The 17,451-nt window shown below is 39.5% G+C and overlaps 1 protein-coding gene across 2 annotated transcripts in view; it reads right to left on the bottom strand.

The window, feature by feature from the left end:
• The window catches only part of trib2 (tribbles pseudokinase 2), a 41,103-nt gene that overhangs the window by 11,712 nt on the left and 11,940 nt on the right, over nt 1–17,451 (bottom strand). The window contains exon 1 of one of the 2 annotated variants that reach the window (XM_077553146.1): nt 6,719–6,802. The exons of the other annotated variant lie outside the window; for it this stretch is intronic. The gene's annotated coding sequence lies outside the window, so the exon portion shown is untranslated. Of the gene's footprint in view, nt 1–6,718; nt 6,803–17,451 lie in introns of those variants that run through there. 2 annotated transcript variants of the gene reach the window in all.

Here is a 17,451-nt window from a genome sequence, read left to right as displayed (position 1 = left end):
GGCTCGCAATAGTAATTGGTGTCAAGGAAGTATATTGAATTGATGAGTCTTGTAGAGTCATTCAGTTTTAAGGGCGATTCACTTTTTTGTAATGCAGAAAATAATACTTGAAATTACAAAAAAGTCACATTCAAATGCAGAGTAAAACAAAAACAAAAACAATCTAGGGGTCTCTATATAGACCTTCACCTTCACACAGCTGTTTAATCAGTTTAGATTTGGGGCCAATTAGCGCTAATCGCTAGTACACATGCTATCAAACTAAAATGACTTCCGAATGAGGACAGACTGTGCAGGGAGTGCAGTTTTGACGCATGAGTATTATTCCCATGGCGTGAGATGTTGCGAAATCCAACAGATGGCTTTCCAGCACCTGTGCAATATGCTGAACGGTGGGGTGAGGGGGGGGGGGGGTGACGGAGGTTTGAGGCAAAGTGTAATAAGTGCCACAGTTATGAGGGAAAAGCAATCTCCTCGGACGGGAGATCACATCGCACTTTGGAGGCGGCTCAAAACAAAGGAACAATATCGAATGTGATATGAGCAGTGGAAGGCATCGTAATGACTCGCAAATATAAAGACCGAGGCTAAGGTAGGGTGGGTAACCTGCTGCCCGTGGATTGCAGCAGGTGTGGTGGCAAATGCGATTACTGTGACCAAAATCTTAGCCAGCTGTGTAAGTAAGACCCAGGGGCAGCAAATACACCGACAACAACAGGGGCCCTAAAATTGAACCCTGTGGAGCGCCTTACAAGAGTGGGGCATAGCGGGACTCAGAACAACCATATGCCAAATAGAATCTAAACAACTCTAGAGCTTTATCACTAAAGCCCACCTGGTGCTACAAATATTAACATAATGTTAAGTCATTCAATTCCCAGACATTTTCATTGAAGCAACCGTCTTCGCGCCTGGCTGTTTTACTGGATTTTGACAGATTTTGCAAGGTCCACAGAATATTCTGTTCTACTGCTATAAAAACATGGAACCTACAAAAATAAAGATTTGAGTAAATTTGTATCTGTTTCATCATTATTCACAAACCTGTTGAAAACACTGCGAAAAAGACCTTGTTGCAACCTGGCCCTGGCTGATCTCTTATACTTTGCTGCCACATGATGGCCTTTTTTGTTGTTGTTGTAATAACTACCATTGCTGTAAGCGACCTCTTCATGTCAGAAGCTGTATTAAAGCCTTCTGTACGTTTTTGGGTTTGAATGAGTTAAGTTCCGTTCGAACTTCTGTTAGCATACGAACATTAACAGTTGTGGTTTTGTTTCACACTGTGCTCCCGCTAACAGAGGAACCAAATTGAACCTGCCAAATCGGGATACCGTGCTACACCATCACATATGCAGATGCAGGGCTCGTTAAAGCGGCTGAGGTGGTGGACGAGTGGCAATAAAGACCACTTTCACACTGCACTCACTCCCTGTAAATTGCTACATTACCAAATAGCTGCTAATTCGCGAGCTGTTAGCTTGCAGGCTAACCGTTCACCCACACGCTAACCCCGGGATATTGAAAGAGGAATAAATTATTATGTCCTCTTTGCGTGTTCCAAAAATGAAGATAGATTTAATGTAAGAAAAATACACCTTTTGCAAAAATGATTTAATAAAAAACAGAGAATCTCTGGACAAATAACTGCCTCTAATCATCACTTAAACAGGTGGCATTCAGAGCGTCAAATGTAGCTCTTCCGCGTGCACAACAGTTTCTTATAGTTAAAAAGACCTCCTCTCTTTCATTTGTGGACAAAACATACTCTCTGGTACTTTTCCGAGAGCGATGGCGAAAACAGAGTCAGGTGTGGGTGTTCAAAACAGATTCTGTTCTCAAGGACCAGATGTGTTTTCGCACAAAACGCTGAGAAGGAACTTTTTTAGACTAAATAGTATGTCCCATCTTAAGGTCAGATTATACGAAGTCAACACCATCTGCTCTGCACAGGAAACAAAACATTTCGACAAAGTTAATATAAAGAATTAAAATGTTAATAATGTGTAACAATGGTTAATAAAATAAAATGAAGTATTAAAAATGTTACAATATCTATCAATATCTCCCAAATAGCCGCTAAAAAAACGGCTATTAGGTTAGCCCGCAAGCTAACTTAATAGGTGTTAATTTGCGAGCTAGCCGGTTAGCTCGCGGGCTAATATCCGCTAATTCGTGAGCTCACAGTTAGCTCGCGGGCTAACCGTTCACCCGCACGCTAACTCCCAAATAGCTGCTAATTCGCAAGCTTACACAATTTGCTGAAGCGTGCGCATTCTCCCAAAATGTCTTTTGGCGGAGACGCATCACAACAGCCAAAGTGAGGAGCGAGTCTTGCAGCCAGGCTGGTCTTTTCTGAGTCAGACTTCCAGAGGTGTGAATGTCTGTCTCTGTGCTGCACTCTGGCGTGGCCTCCTGCCAGAGCTCTAATTTAAGCTTGCTCTGCTGAAGGGAAGGAGATGTGCCGGTGGGTAAGGGGGGGGGGGGGGGGTGAGCCACGAGGGAGCCGAGCCCAGGCTAAAACCCCGGAGTGGAGTGGATGTCTGTTAAGCTCATCAATGGACGGATGAGTCATCGCCAGTTCACTCTCTTACTGTACGCGCCATATTCAGTGTTTGCACCGTCACCCGAGCTCATGAACTCTATGCACTAAGTGTCAGAGTGTGTGCAGTATGCGCAGATGTGTGTGGGCTCCGAAAACCCGCTAAGCAACAATTTCCACATCCGCCTAATTCTCAAAGGTCAGAAGCTTTCAGACTGCTGGCTGCGCTTTTGCATCCGATTTCCATTTGAGCCTCTTTCACTTTCGAACCTCCCACCTTCCTGCCTTGCGCGCCCTCCTACGGATCTTCATTACCTCTTAGCGGGGCGAGGGGGAAAAACTCCGACTAGTAGACGGGAAACAAATTGTTGTTTGACGTCCCGTTGTGGTAATTAAAGTGAATTATTGCCACGAGAGCCATTTTGAGCCTTATAGACCACCATAGTTCTCGTGTGATTACAGGAAGGCAGATGTTTAACCATCCACAGTATGTTTGTTGACCGTTAGCATACGCGCGATGCAAATTCATCCAAATCATTGGTCCCATCGGGTCGTATGGGAGGGGGTAGCGGAGAAGCGAACAATAGGATAGTGAGTCTAGAGCAGAGGTGGGCACCGAGGGCCGGAGTCCTGCGGGTTTTGCATGTTGCCCTTCTCCGACACGGCTGATTTACGATCAGCTCATCAGAAAACTCTGCATAAGCCTGATAACGATCCTGTTGATTGGAATCAGCTTGTGCCGGAAGTGAGAGAACCATGCCTGAAATTGGACAGGAAGTCGGCCATTTTGGCTTCAAGCAGCCATTTTGAATAACGTCTTACTTTGACAAATTCTTGCTAGAAATAGGAGACCCTAAATGAACAAGTTGAGTATAAAGAGGTTTCGTCATGAGAAAGGGTCCAACACTACTTTCACAAATCAACGTGAATGTTGGTGGACATATTTATCATAACAAGACACGTGAAAAAAGCCTCAAGGACCCAATGCCAGAAAGCAAACAGGAAGTCGGCCATTTTTTTTCCAAAGCCAATTTGGGTGGAATCCTAGTTCTCATACTAATTCGGCCAAAAGCTTCAGAACCCAGGCTGATATACGACTTTATTTGATTGGGCTTTGTTGTCGGAATAATTTTTCCAGAAACAACTTTCATCATGCTTTTGAATTCTCTAAAACATTTGAGGGTACATACGGTTGCACTTTAGAGCCTGCCAAAGTGATTTTTATATACATACATAACTGGTGTAGACAGATTGTTTTGTTTTTTATGTGGAAAGTTGTTTTGACAAAATATTCCAACTTCTGATCAGCAATCTGGCAACGCTGTAGATGTTCCTCTGCGGTCTCACAGGGGATGATTTGGTGTCCACATGTTCGCCAATGATTGCTCCAAATGACTGGGAAAGGATCTCGTCAAGACAACTTTGCCAAAAATACAAGAACAAAAAAAACCTCATTCCTCAAAACCATTCAAGTCGCCAAGAAGTGAAACGTATCCGGGTGGCGGCCGTCCGTCCCTGTGAGGGCTATCTTTAAATTGTGTGGTAATTGTGTTGCCGTGACAGCTGTCTGGAAAAGATTCACAGCTAAAATCTTATCGGCTTTATTTTCACTCTGCTTATCACCCGGCTGAGCGCTGCTCGGGTCAGACTGCCCTCTGTGCTTCCCTTCAACCCTGACAGTGTGTCTGTGTGCTACATCAGCTATCTTCGTGGCATTCTTGATATGACAATTGGTCACGATGTCTGGACATTTTTTATGAAATCTGGCCAAAAGTTGCCGGGGAATATCATTTTAAGGACCTTGTAAGCGTCCTCCAACATCTTGGATCAAGTATCCTTCAAAATCAACTGAAAATTGACGACACCGCCGTTTTAACGACAAATGCTTGTAATGATCTTTAAACTTTGACACAATGGCGCCCCACAACATTAGATGACAACATCGGTCTAGAATAGGGTGACTTGAAAAAAAAAAAATAGAGCAATGATGATGACATGTCAAATCGGTAAAATTACCGAATGAACAATACTGAGCTCTCCAAAAAAAATTAAAAATAAATAAATAAATAAAAATAAAAGAAATAAAAATAATAATAATAATAATAAAAATAATAATAATAAAAAATAAATAAAAATAAAAATCAAATAAAATTATCAAATAAAAAATCAAATAAAATAAAATAAAAAAATAAAAATAAAATAAAATAAAATAAAATAAAAAAAAATAAAAAAAATAAAAATAAAAATAATTTAAAAAAAATAAAAATAAAAAAATAAAAATAAAAAAATAAAAAAATAGGGTGACCGGACATCCCAAATTAAAAGGGACAGTCCCAGATTTGAGTTTGTGTCCCAACGGATTTCGCCATCCCCATTGTTTTGTTGCACTTTTTACACCAATGTGCCATTTAAAAAATATATATTTTGGAGTCCAGCCGACAAGCCAACTGTTAGGGCCATGTATGACAATCACGCAGTTTCCATTGCGATTCATACGATAAACCAATTGAAAAGGAATTTAACCATTGAAGTCCTTCCTATTTCTGCATCGAATTGCTAGCAGGCGTACATTTTTGTCATACCGGAACTAAAACTACTTCCTTCTTCCTTGCCTAGCAATCATGAGAAATGTTGTCTTACTAGCTTAACACTAACCGAATGCTAGCTAAGCAAATGTGACGGCGTGTTTCCAATGTTACAATGTGGCACAAACGACGCAGCCGGCTTCCAATAGCTGCTCGGACCGAGCAAAAAAAAGGTTGGATAATGGTGAGTGCATTGTCTTATTTAATGCTGTTGAACAGTCAACCAAGTTAGCTTTTAGCATTAGCTAAAGTAATAACACAAACACCGGTCACCAGATTGACCAGCGATTAAATATTATAAATAGTTCCTGGTGAGAATTTGTTCTATATTGTAGTGTCCCGATGAATAATTTTGAAAATCTTTCTCGAATGAACATCGCATACGGTAAATCATTTTCAAAACGCATTCTTAAGGCTAATGCTAATGCTAACAAGGCACGCAAAGCATACTCGCTACTCACTTTGTCTTTAACTCATTCACTGCCATTGACGGCTAAAAAAACGTCAAAAATACATTTGAACTATTTCTAATAGTTTAAAAAAAATAATCCTCTTTTGTTAACAGGAGTATGAAAAGCTATCATTTTTTATTGCACATAAAATGTGTGATTAATCGTGAGTTAACTAGTGAAATCATGTGATTAATTACGATTAAAATTTTAATCACCTGACGCCCCAAATTTTTAATAATCTTTTCTTTTTTTTTATTCATTCGCTGCCATTGACGGCTATAAACGTCGAAAATTCATTTGAATAAATTTCTATTAGTTTATCATTTTTTCCACTTTTGTTAACAAGAGTATGAAAACCTAGAATTTTTTTTAATTGTACATTTAGAACAGATATAAAATTTGCGATTAATCGTGAGTTAATACGATTAATTACAATTAAAAAATAATAATTGCCTGTCGCCCCAAATTTTTTATAAAATGTTTTTTTTAAATGAATTTGTGGCAGACACACTAACAACTGAAGTCACCTACAGTTCACTTTTAGGGTGTTGCTTGGTCCCTAACATCCTCAAATAGCGAGCAAAAAAAGTTGTCATGTTTGTGGGATCTGAATGCACAAAGCGTGCACCCATTATGCATATAACCAGCACGCAGCGTATAATGCTGCATATAATGAATATGCCATGACCACCCTCGAGCACGCATTGCTTGCATTATCATTGCAAATAAGCCAAGCCACGGGTAAAAACGCACGCACACAACTGCACCCACTTTTAATTAGTGAACACACACGCGTACGCGCGCACGCAAACACAAAGGAAAGCCTGTAGTGAGTCAACGCCGCAATGATTTCGGATCACAATACCAAAGGAGAGCACATGGTGACTCACAGTTTCCATTGTGGCTCCTGCGTGTGTGTGTGTGCGTGCGTGCAGGTGTGTGTTCGGTGAAGCACTTCAGGCAGGGGAGGGAGGGGGCAAATGGTGGCGCTATAGTGGGGCAAGAGCCACCCCATCTTGCTTCCAGTTGACCTGGTGTTGCGCAAGCTGTTGTTTATGCTACATTAGAGGGCACACGCGCACGCACACACGCACGCACACACTGTGAAAAAGAGACGAAAGGCAATTACAGTGACTTACGCATGATTTTGTTCAAGCAGTCGGCATGTATTGTTCCTCTCACAGTGTGACTTTAGTTGCTCTCGAAGTATCTTAAGCCTCCCCGGCTTTTTAGTAGCACTAGTGGACAAGATGGACGCCAATCATTATAGCAGCATTATTGATTGGCTGTGATGTTTTTTTTTGGTCAGCTGACGAGCATGCAGGAAAGATGAAATGGAGTTTCATCACAATTATGTGTGTATTAAAATGATACGAAATATTGATGAAGGTTCTTATGAATTACATCCGAACATGGCTTCTGCTGGTGTACAATGACAACACAAACATAGTTTCTCGCCGGCGTGATACCTGGAAGAAGCATTCCCCCCCCCCCCCGCCAAGAACCAGTTTGGACCGGTTGTCGTGTCCGCTCTCCCCATGTGACAGCTTAGCATGTGACGCGGACGCTTCATGTGATCTTCTCGTGATCGCTAACCGTCGACCACAGGTTCTTTCATTTTCATGGGGCTTGATTTTTTGCAAATAAAAAATCATTAGTTTACATTTGTTTTTGTTTTGTTTTTTGTCATATTTTTTGTTTTGATTTTTTAACAATGTTTTTATTTTTGTTCACAATTCATTTTTATTAAAATAAAATAAATATATAAATATTTTTTACATATTTTTTTAAACATATTTTTTATGTTTTTTTTTTTTTAAAGTGTTTTGTGTGATGTAAAAAATAAGTGTATATATATATTTTCTGAATTTATTCAAATTTAAATGTAATCAAATTTGCTCATTTTTATCTATTTATTTTTTCTATTTTTTTTTTAAACATTTAACTATGATTTTTGTTTTGCTCTTTTCATGTTTACTGATTTATTTTTTAACAATCATTTAATTTCCAACTGACGTACATATTTAATATGTATAACACGTTTCATTCAATTATTTATTAATAATTAAATTATGAATGTTTTGGTTTAGCATTTAATTATTTATAAAACGAGGATTATGATTTTAATTAAACATTAAAATATATTAAATTATACTCATAATAAATTATTTATAATAAGATTGTTGTGTGCTATGGTACCAATTATGAGTCTTGACTTTGGTCTTGGGAGTGTTCTTGTTTGATTGTTTGTGCCATCCAAAGCATGGAATACTCATTTTTCGGCCTTGGCTGAGGTCTGCGCTCTTCTAGTAAAGTTTAAAAATACGGGTGCAAACTTTACAGTTGTTAGGAAAATGACAGCTTTGAGCTCTTTTAAAAAGGGCTGATGGTGCTGAAGGAAGGAATTCAGAAGGCCAGTTAATTGTGAATGGTTGCCGCTGTGTCACATGGTGGGCAGGAAGCGGCAAGCGTTGGCATCCAGCATGCATCACGTGTCTCTTAATTTATAAATGCATTGATGGGAGGACAGCAGACGCGGTGAAAGTATTCACACTCTTCGCTTAACTCATTCACTGTCTCCCAGCCATTTTCACTGAAGCGACCCCCTTCGCTCCCGGCTGTTTTACAGGATTTTGACTGATTTTGCAAGGCCCACAGAATACTGTGTTATTTTGCTATAAAAACATGTAACCTACCAAAAGAAAGATTAGAGTCTCTTCTTTCATCAGGAAAAAAAGTATATTTGTTTCTGTTTCCGTTTTGCAGTAATTAGCATTAGAATATAGCTAAGTCACGACTCTGGCTGGAAGTGTTCGGTTTAGGTGAACGGTATGGGATTTTTTTTAATAGGTTTTAGGTGAACTAATGAATACACACACACTCACACGCACGCATGCACGCACACATACAAAAAAAAAGGAGAGCAATGATGATGACATGTCAAATTGGTAAAATTACCGAATGAACAATACTCAGCTCTCCAAGAAAAAAGAAAAAAAGAAGAAAAAAAAATAATAATGTAGCTAAGTTTAATCATTATTCACAAATCTGTTTAAAACAGTAGGAAAAAAGGTTTTTGCAAGATGGCCCTGGTTGATCTCTTATACTCTGCTGCCACCTGCTGGCCGTTTTTATAATAACTAATATTGCTTTCAGCGACATCTTCAGTTCAATTGGCTGCTGCATCAAAGCCTTCTGTATGCTCAAGCATAAAAAAACATTTAAAAAATATATAAATACGTTTTTGGAACCTTGGTAATATTTAAAATAGAACGTAGAGTTAAAAGAGGAATTTGTCATGAACCTGTATAAACCTGACAGTAGTACATCACTAAATGATGCGGAATTGGTAGGTGCAAAAAATAAATCTTCAAACAGATAGCACTTAGTGTTACGAATAAGCCATGCTAACAATGTAGCATTCATGGCTAATATCTGAAAAAGTTGAAATATGTAACAAGAAAATACATTGATCTCTTTTCAAATGCAAAAGCTAAAAGTTGCCAAAAAAAATACTCATGTTAAGTACAGATGCACGAAAAATCTAATCTTGAGTACTTTATTATTTCCAACCACTGGAGGACAACGTTATTGGACACGCCCCCCCCCCCCCCCCAAAAAAAAATCGGAAAGTTCTGATGCAAAGTTTGGCTGGGTTTGCCTCAGGCTCAGCGTCCCGCAGCCTCCCCGCCTTGCGTCTCTTGTTGTGGCTCTGATCGGAACATGACGCAACGCGGGGCGGCGAGCGAGAAACAGGCGGGTGGCGGAGTAGCGGCAGGAGGGAGCTCACCTTGGAGGACGAATGACGGAATTGACATCAAGGACATCCCGTGACGCCGAGGGGTTTGTGTGCGCAACCTTCGGCAACAGTGTACACTTACACAAAAAAAAAAAATGTCGGCGAAAACTTTAAGCAGGGGGAGGGGGGGGGGGGTGTAATAGATGTAAATAGACGCAATATTTTAATCATATTTCTTGAGCGTAAATACTTGATAAATTTAACTAAACAAAAAAAAAGATATGCATGTTTAAATAAATTACATTAAAAATATTGGCCTTTAAATGCTACTTTTTGACTTACTGGAAAATGACGTCACAGTCATGAATAAAAACTAGGGGTGTCGGGCGATTACATTTTTTAATCGTAATTAATCGCACGACTTCAATAGTTAACTCACGATTAATCACAAATTCTATATTTGTTCTAAATGTACCGGTACAATAAAATGTACAATAAAAGTTTTCATACTCTTGTTAACATAAAAATGGGAAAACAAGTTAAACTAATAGAAATATGGCTGCATCTTTTAGTCATTGATATAGTAATTTCATAATTCAAAAAATGTAGTTACAATTAAAAAAAATGTGTGATATTCATTTGTGTTGAGGTCATTTTTCTGCCACGAGATGGCATAATTGCATTTGTAAGACGATGCTGACAGGTAGGTGCATTTTTCTTTTGATATGAACTCATTCGCTGCCATTGACGGCTATAGACGTCAAAAATTCATTTGAACTATTCATATTAGTTTAAAACTTTAGTTAACAAGAGTATGAAAACCTAGAAAAAAATTATAGTACATTTAAGACAGATATAAAATTTGTGATTAACTCATTCACTGCCATAATTTTTTTATTTTTTATTTTAAAGATAATTAAAAAAATTAGGGGCAAGAGGCGATTACAATTTTTTTTTGTAATTAATCGCATGTTAACTCTCGATTAATCACAAATTTTATATCTGTTCTAAAAGTACAATAAAAAAAAATAGTTCAAATGAATTTTTGACGTTCATAGCCGTCAATGGCAGTGAATGAAATAAAAAAATATATATATTATTAAAAATTCGGGGCATCAGGCGATTAGTTTTTAATCATAATTAATTGCATAACTTCACTAGTTAACTCGCGATTATTCACAAATTTCATATCTGTTCTAAATGTACAATAAAAAAAATCTAGTTTTCATACTTTTGTTAACAAAAGTGTGTGGGGGGGATGTTAAACTAATAGAAATTGTTGAAATGAATTTTTGACGTTTATAGTCGTCAATGGCAGTGAATGAGTTAATAGTGAGTTAACTATTGAAGTCATGTGATTAATTACAATTGCATTTTTTTTAACCGCCTGACGCCCCTAATTTTTTTATAATCTTTTCATAAATTTTTTTTAAAAAGATTTTTAAAAAAAATGTCTAGGTTTTCATACTCTTGTTAACAAAAGTGGAAAAAAAACGTTAAACTAATAGAAATAGTTCAAATGAATTTTTGCCGTTTATAGGCGTCAATGGCAGTGAATGAGTTAATGACAAAGTGAGTAGCCATCTAAATCTTGAACATGAATTAGCTTGTGAAATTCTGCACATTTTTCAAATTGTAAAATACAACTTGACCCCAGTCTCCTCAAATATATGCATTATTATTAAATTAATTACAACTAAATTATGACGTGAACATGTCTGGAATTTCCTCAGTACAGGCTTTCTAAGTAAGGGGCGGTCATTAATCGTGCATCAAAAAAAATGGTGGCGTTGGAGGAACTTCAAATTAACACACTAATTTTGACATCCCTAACATAATATTATTAGTTTAATATTGTACGATTTTGTTGACAACCGAAATACTTTTTTCATGGTAGTATAACATCACAAATGACAAATTATATTAAATCTTATTAATTTATCATCTACTGTATATGTGCAGCCTGTTAACAAACTTTTTTTTTTTTTTATGGTAAATAATCCAGTAGGACGGTTCGAAAATGATACTTTCGGGGTCAACTTTGAAGTTCGCTAATGAAATGCGCAGTAGGGGGTGGTGGTGCGTCAGAGGCATTATTAATTTGTTGTGCGAATGGGAAACTTATTAAAGAGGGCTTTTGATCTGCTTTGCATATTGGCTTCTAATTAGCGACGCACGCGAGCAAATGCCTCCTTTGCGGGGAGAGTGGGCCGACAAAAGAATAAAAAAAAGGACATTACACGGAAACGAGCGAACCCGCCGATTAATCACGTTTAAAATCAGGACTGTGAATTGAAGCGTCCCCTTTCGAGATTGAACACAGACAAAATAAAAGCTTTGATTCCTCTGGCCGCTGAGGCGATCTGCTGCATTGCGGTAAAAAGACGACCAATAGCCGGCAAGAGACAGTCTTAAAAAGTTTGTGGAGAGGTGAGACATCATGGCTGTACCCCATTAAATCCCCTCACACGCACACACACACACACATTGGCGCGCCTGTGTTTTGCATAGGGGCACATTATTGTCACCCTGCTGAATGGCATTAAAAAAAAAAAGGCCCACGGAGACAAAAATCCTCCCAAGAATTCTGTCTGTGCTTCCCTTCCATCCCAACACTAAAGGCTCTTCATCTGATTCTCTGCTAATGAAGCCTTGGGGTTGGGGGGTGAAGCACGTTTTCTACAGCGAATTAATTAAGAGGATAACTCCTTGATTTGCCAGACAAATGTGAAAAGATGTTGAGAATCACGAGTGTCTTGAATGAGGATCAGTGCTTTTATGTTTGCCTACCAAGAAGTATTATGTTGACGTTGTTCGGGTCATTGCCAGGCGAGGGTTTGAGGTACAGTTCCTCCTGTGTGCTTTGGCTGGACACGATTATTCAAACTAAGAACGGATGCGTGGATATCCAGGTCTTAAACAAAGGAAACAAAGTTCTTCACTGGCCAGTAAGATGTAAGATGCAGTCCCTCCAGTAAGTCTTAAGTCTGCTACGAGCTTTTGATCTGGCTGGAAATGCCCGGAGACGGAGATCGGACACGGTCAGTCATGGGGGCCGAAATCTAAGCAGGGAAGCTCACACTTTCTTGACTATGGCCACCTTCCTTAGTGCCACAAAGTCAGGGTGAAGTCCTTCTGGCATGTCCTGAGACTGCTATGAGGTTTTGTCCTTGTTAGAAATGCCCAAAGCACCAGGGAGGTGTCCTTCAGAATCCAGCTAGAGTCGTGAGGTTGTCAGGAGACCCGAGGAAGGATCAAAGAAAAGACCGGAAAGTGAAAACCTTTTAAAAATCCCATACCGTTCGCCTAAACCGAATCCTTCAGAATCCAGCTAGAGTCGTGAGGTTGTCAGGAGACCCCAGGAAGGATCAAAGAAAAGACCAGAAAGTGAAAACCTTTTAAAAATCCCATACCGTTCACCTAAACCGAATACTTCAGAATCCAGCTGGAGTCGTGAGGTTGTCAGGAGACCCGAGGAAGGATCAAAGAAAAGACAGGAAAGTGAAAACCTTTTAAAAATCCCAAACCGTTCACCTAAACCGAATACTTCAGAATCCAGCTAGACCCGTGAGGGTGTCAGGAGACCTGAGGAAGGATCAAAGAAAAGACAGGAAATTGAAAACCTTTTAAAAATCCCATACCGTTCACCTAAACCGAATACTTCAGAATCCAGCTGGAGTCATGAGGTTGTCAGGAGACCCGAGGAAGGATCAAAGAAAAGACAGGAAAGTGAAAACCTTTTTAAAATCCCATACCGTTCACCTAAACCGAATACTTCAGAATCCAGCTGGAGTCGTGAGGTTGTCAGGAGACCCGAGGAAGGATCAAAGAAAAGACAGGAAAGTGAAAACCTTTTAAAAATCCCATACCGTTCGCCTAAACCGAATCCTTCAGAATCCAGCGAGAGTCGTGAGGTTGTCAGGAGACCCGAGGAAGGATCAAAGAAAAGACAGGAAAGTGAAATCCAGCACCGACCAGACATTACCTACTACCCACCAACCAGAGTCTTTCACCAACCCCAGGAACATCTAAATTCCAACAAATTAGGGAGACCTCAAAAGACCAAAGGAGAGACTGAGGAAAGGAAGGAAGGATAGATAAAGCAGAGTGAGATCCAGACATCAGCTTCAACCAATTCAACGACCACAGGAAGAAGAACATAGACCTACAGAAACCATAGTCCGATATAACAAGGGACGCTATCAGTTTGTCTGTTGATCTCACCAGTCTTAGTAAATTCACTTCAGAACTAGAACCAGAGATAGGTATTTTATAGAGCATGCTTCCTTAATCCTGGTCCTTGAGGTCCGGAATCCTGCAGGTTTTAGAAGGTAGAATAGGGTATACACCTGATTCTAAAGATCCGGCTTGTTGATGAGATAATTATATGAATGAGTTGTGCTGGAGAACGGAAAACCTCTAAAAACCTGCAGGACTCTGGACCAGGATTGGTGAAGTCTGTCATAGGGCAAAGAAACCTCATGGTAACTAACTTATTTTCTACCATCTCTAGAGAGTCTGGATCGCCATCTATTTATTTTTTTTTAGTTCTTGAGGTCTGCGACGATCCAAAATTTAGGGTCTCATCCAAGCCCTGATTGAATCCTTTTGCCCGTATCCATCAGATTCAGAATAAAAACTGCTCATGGTGTTTTGAGTGTGCGCATCCTTTTAGGAGCATCTCTTCCTGTAACAAACATTAGCAACAGCGCTATCTCATCAGTGCGGCCTCGGCTTTCAGAGCGTCGTGAGTGGCAGAAAGCATCGTAAATTACAGGGGACAGGCGTCCAAGGGGGAGAGATGGCGGCGTAACGCAGAGAAACCGAGCAGCCATCTAATTCTCGCGAATACTCAAGTGGATTGAAACGGACTGAGGAATTAAGAAAATGGGTCAGGTCGGAGTTATGGTTGAGTGATTGCGCATTCAGGTTCAGCCTGTTGGGCTTTTGTCCCCAAGTCACCGTGTACATAAAAAGTACAAAACCTTTGCAAAGTAAACGGTCCTAAATCCTCCAAATGAAGAACATATTTAACCGCTGCGGGGCAAAATGAAGAGTAATACGGCGGTTTATCTTTCTTCCCGTGACATGAATTGAAGCAACCCCAAATGACTTGACTGGGTTCATTTATGTAACCGCCTGTCACGAGGATTTGAGAAAGTTCAGTTTAAGGTTGGATTATTTAGGATAATAGATACACTATGAAAAAAATGTGAAAAGGAGTATTTGTTTGGCCACCAGCCGACATCAGGTTGGCTAGGTTCGGACTTGTTTCTGGCCCGGTACATTGAGAGACCACAGTTTTTGGCAATGTGACCAGATTTTGTACGCAAGTTGGAACGCGGCCATCGCTAACCTAAGCTAATGTTGTTGTCGTCATAATGACAGTAAATTTTGTTATGAAAAACACTGCTAGGTCGTAAATATAAAACAATCTAACAAAAAAACAGAAACTACGACGCTAATGAGACTAGCGGCATTTTGAAGGCTTTTGCCACTTTTGTCTTTCCTTGATGTTTATTATCATATTCGGACGTGCACGCCCCCCTTTAGTTACAGTTGCATCCGTTATACTTTTGGTACCAAAATGTAGTACATATTTTAGCTAGCCTTATTAGCTTAGCCGGCTAATCTTGTCACGCTAGCAACAAGTGCTCATCTAAGCATTTCAAATAATTACTTTTTAAAAATACTTCTCTTCTAAGCCTCCTGGTGATTGGTCGGTCTGCGTTTTTGGGGTGTGGCTTAGGGAAACGTGAATTTGTTCTCAAATATTTAGCTTTAGCTTTTTAGCCTTTTATATTCTGAAAGAAAGTAGGAGCATACTACACGCACCCAAAAAAAAAACCTGAACATATCCAATGGACCTGTCGGCAAAAACATTTTCATTTTGAATCGAATACTGAGCATGCGAGAGAGCCACGCCGGCGTTGATGAAAAAGCCAGCGAGTCCTCATCTTTTTGTCTCGCCAGCGGCGACGTCGGCATGGCAACGGCGGCAGAGCGAGCGAACGAGAACAGGAGCGGGAGGGAAATGCCAGTCTATCGGCAAAATGGGTCACGCAGGGAGGAAACCCGCAAAGCCGAAAGATGGCGTTATGAAGCGTTACGCACTTTACCCGCTGACTTAGTCGGACATTGTTGTTTTCATACGGCTCGCGTGTTGCAGCATATGCTGGTAAACTATAAGCTGGTTTATAGCTTGAATTTTTGGAAGGCAGCCAAAACGAGCTTTCAATCACTACGTACATGTGTAAAAATGAGAGCCAGATGTGAAGGACACACGTGGCTGATAGCTGGCCCAAAAATTATTTTAAATCACAAAAATATTATACAAATGAATGCACATATATTCGGGGGAAATTTAAAAAAAAAAAAAAAAGACTATAGAAATTAGGAAAACGTATTAAATGATTTTTTTTTATATAGTTTAAACATATTAAACCAAAAAAATAAAGAAAGGTTAGACAAAAAAAATACAGAAATGAAGATACTCAAGACGAAAATCCACAAACATAAAGATCAAAAGGAATTAATTAATGAATTCATTAATTCAGGTAAAATGCAACAATATACACATTATATAGTCAAAAAGTCCTAGGTAAAAAAAAAAAGAAATTGGGCCAATTTTTTTTTTTTATAATATTTTGAAAAAATGTAAAAAAAAAAAAATGTTTGCAAATATTTGAGGAAAAAATACAATTTTTTTTATAATAATAAAGACACAAAGCAATAGTGGATAAAACAACCAAAAAAAAACATTAAAAATATAAATAAATAAAACAAAAATACTGGATTAAAAAAAGTAACTTTTTAAAAAAAAAATTATTACCAAAATATTAGGATGCAAGACATACAAGATTTTCGGCCAAACGACTGAAACGGCCCTACAAGCTCCAAGCATGCAACATCTAGTCATTGCAAAAACATCGTTGGGTTTTAGCATGACGCAAGTAAAGCCGGCGTTTGCCGGATTGCGAACCGGCGGGGCCGATTTATCTCTGCCCGCCGACTTTCGCAATGGCTCGTAAATCGTGTCACAGGTGATGTAAGGCGCTATAAAGAAAGCGTGCATGCACGCACACACATTTGCACACGGGTAGCCTATATTTCGGCATGTCTGAACGGCTGGCTCGCCTGGCGTCGGGTTACATCACCCTTCAGAGAACGGATGCTCCGATTACAGGAAAGGCAAACACGGGCCTCTGGGGTCTACGCGCGTGTGTGTGCGCTCCCTTCACGTGCTTATGTAACCAATCAAAATGCCCGATGCGTTTCTCTCCACGGAGGCCGCTGGCTTCGGGTTCGAGTTTCATCACTCCATTGGGCACACAGTTTGGGGGGTTTGTTTGGATAGCGGAGGTGATGCACTCGTCTCCCCCGAGCTGCGTGTGCAACCTGCTGACATTTGAACGCACACGGCAATGTTGCACGTCACTCTTATAGCGAGCAAAATGCCAAACAGTTAGCAAAGAAATACGTTGGGGATTTCGAGAATCAAAGCAAGAATGTGCAAATACAGATGAAGTGTTCAAACTCAAAAGCCACTATCTCCATTTTTTTTTATACGAAAACCGAATTTTAAATGTCCCAAAATCGATTTTATTTAAATGACTTTATACTGTCTTGCCTTTGTCTGTGTGTGCCTTTATTCGGAGCGCTGTTCATGTTGTACCCGGTTTGGCCAGTGAGGGGCAGTGTGGTTCCACGCGGTCTAATACACTGTTAAGTTGTAGCCACATTAGAGAATAGAAGGAAAACGTCACGATCAAGTTATTCCAATAAAATAAATTTTTTGGGGGGAGCCGTTCTTTTGAGTGATAAAAGTGCAGCAAGTAGCGCTAATTAGCATTAGCGAGTCAGACTGGAGTAAATCATTACAATTCCTTGCACATCTATAGATTGAAGCAAATATTGTCAATCAAATCATTTATAATCAAAAAGCGTTCTTAATCAAAAATCGATTCCGAATCGAATCACAGACCTAAAAATCGGAATCAAATCGAATCGAATTGTGAGACATTCAAAGATTGCCACCCCTACGAGATACGTATCGAATCGCCTTTCATGCGAGATGCACACCAGGTATGTATCGGTTTGATGTTGATGTGTTGTTCTTTGAATTTAACTCAT

The sequence above is a fragment of the Vanacampus margaritifer genome, chromosome 19 (genome assembly GCF_051991255.1).
Source record: "Vanacampus margaritifer isolate UIUO_Vmar chromosome 19, RoL_Vmar_1.0, whole genome shotgun sequence".
NCBI classification, from domain to species: domain Eukaryota; kingdom Metazoa; phylum Chordata; class Actinopteri; order Syngnathiformes; family Syngnathidae; genus Vanacampus; species Vanacampus margaritifer.
This window is presented reverse-complemented; position numbering and strand designations above follow the sequence as displayed.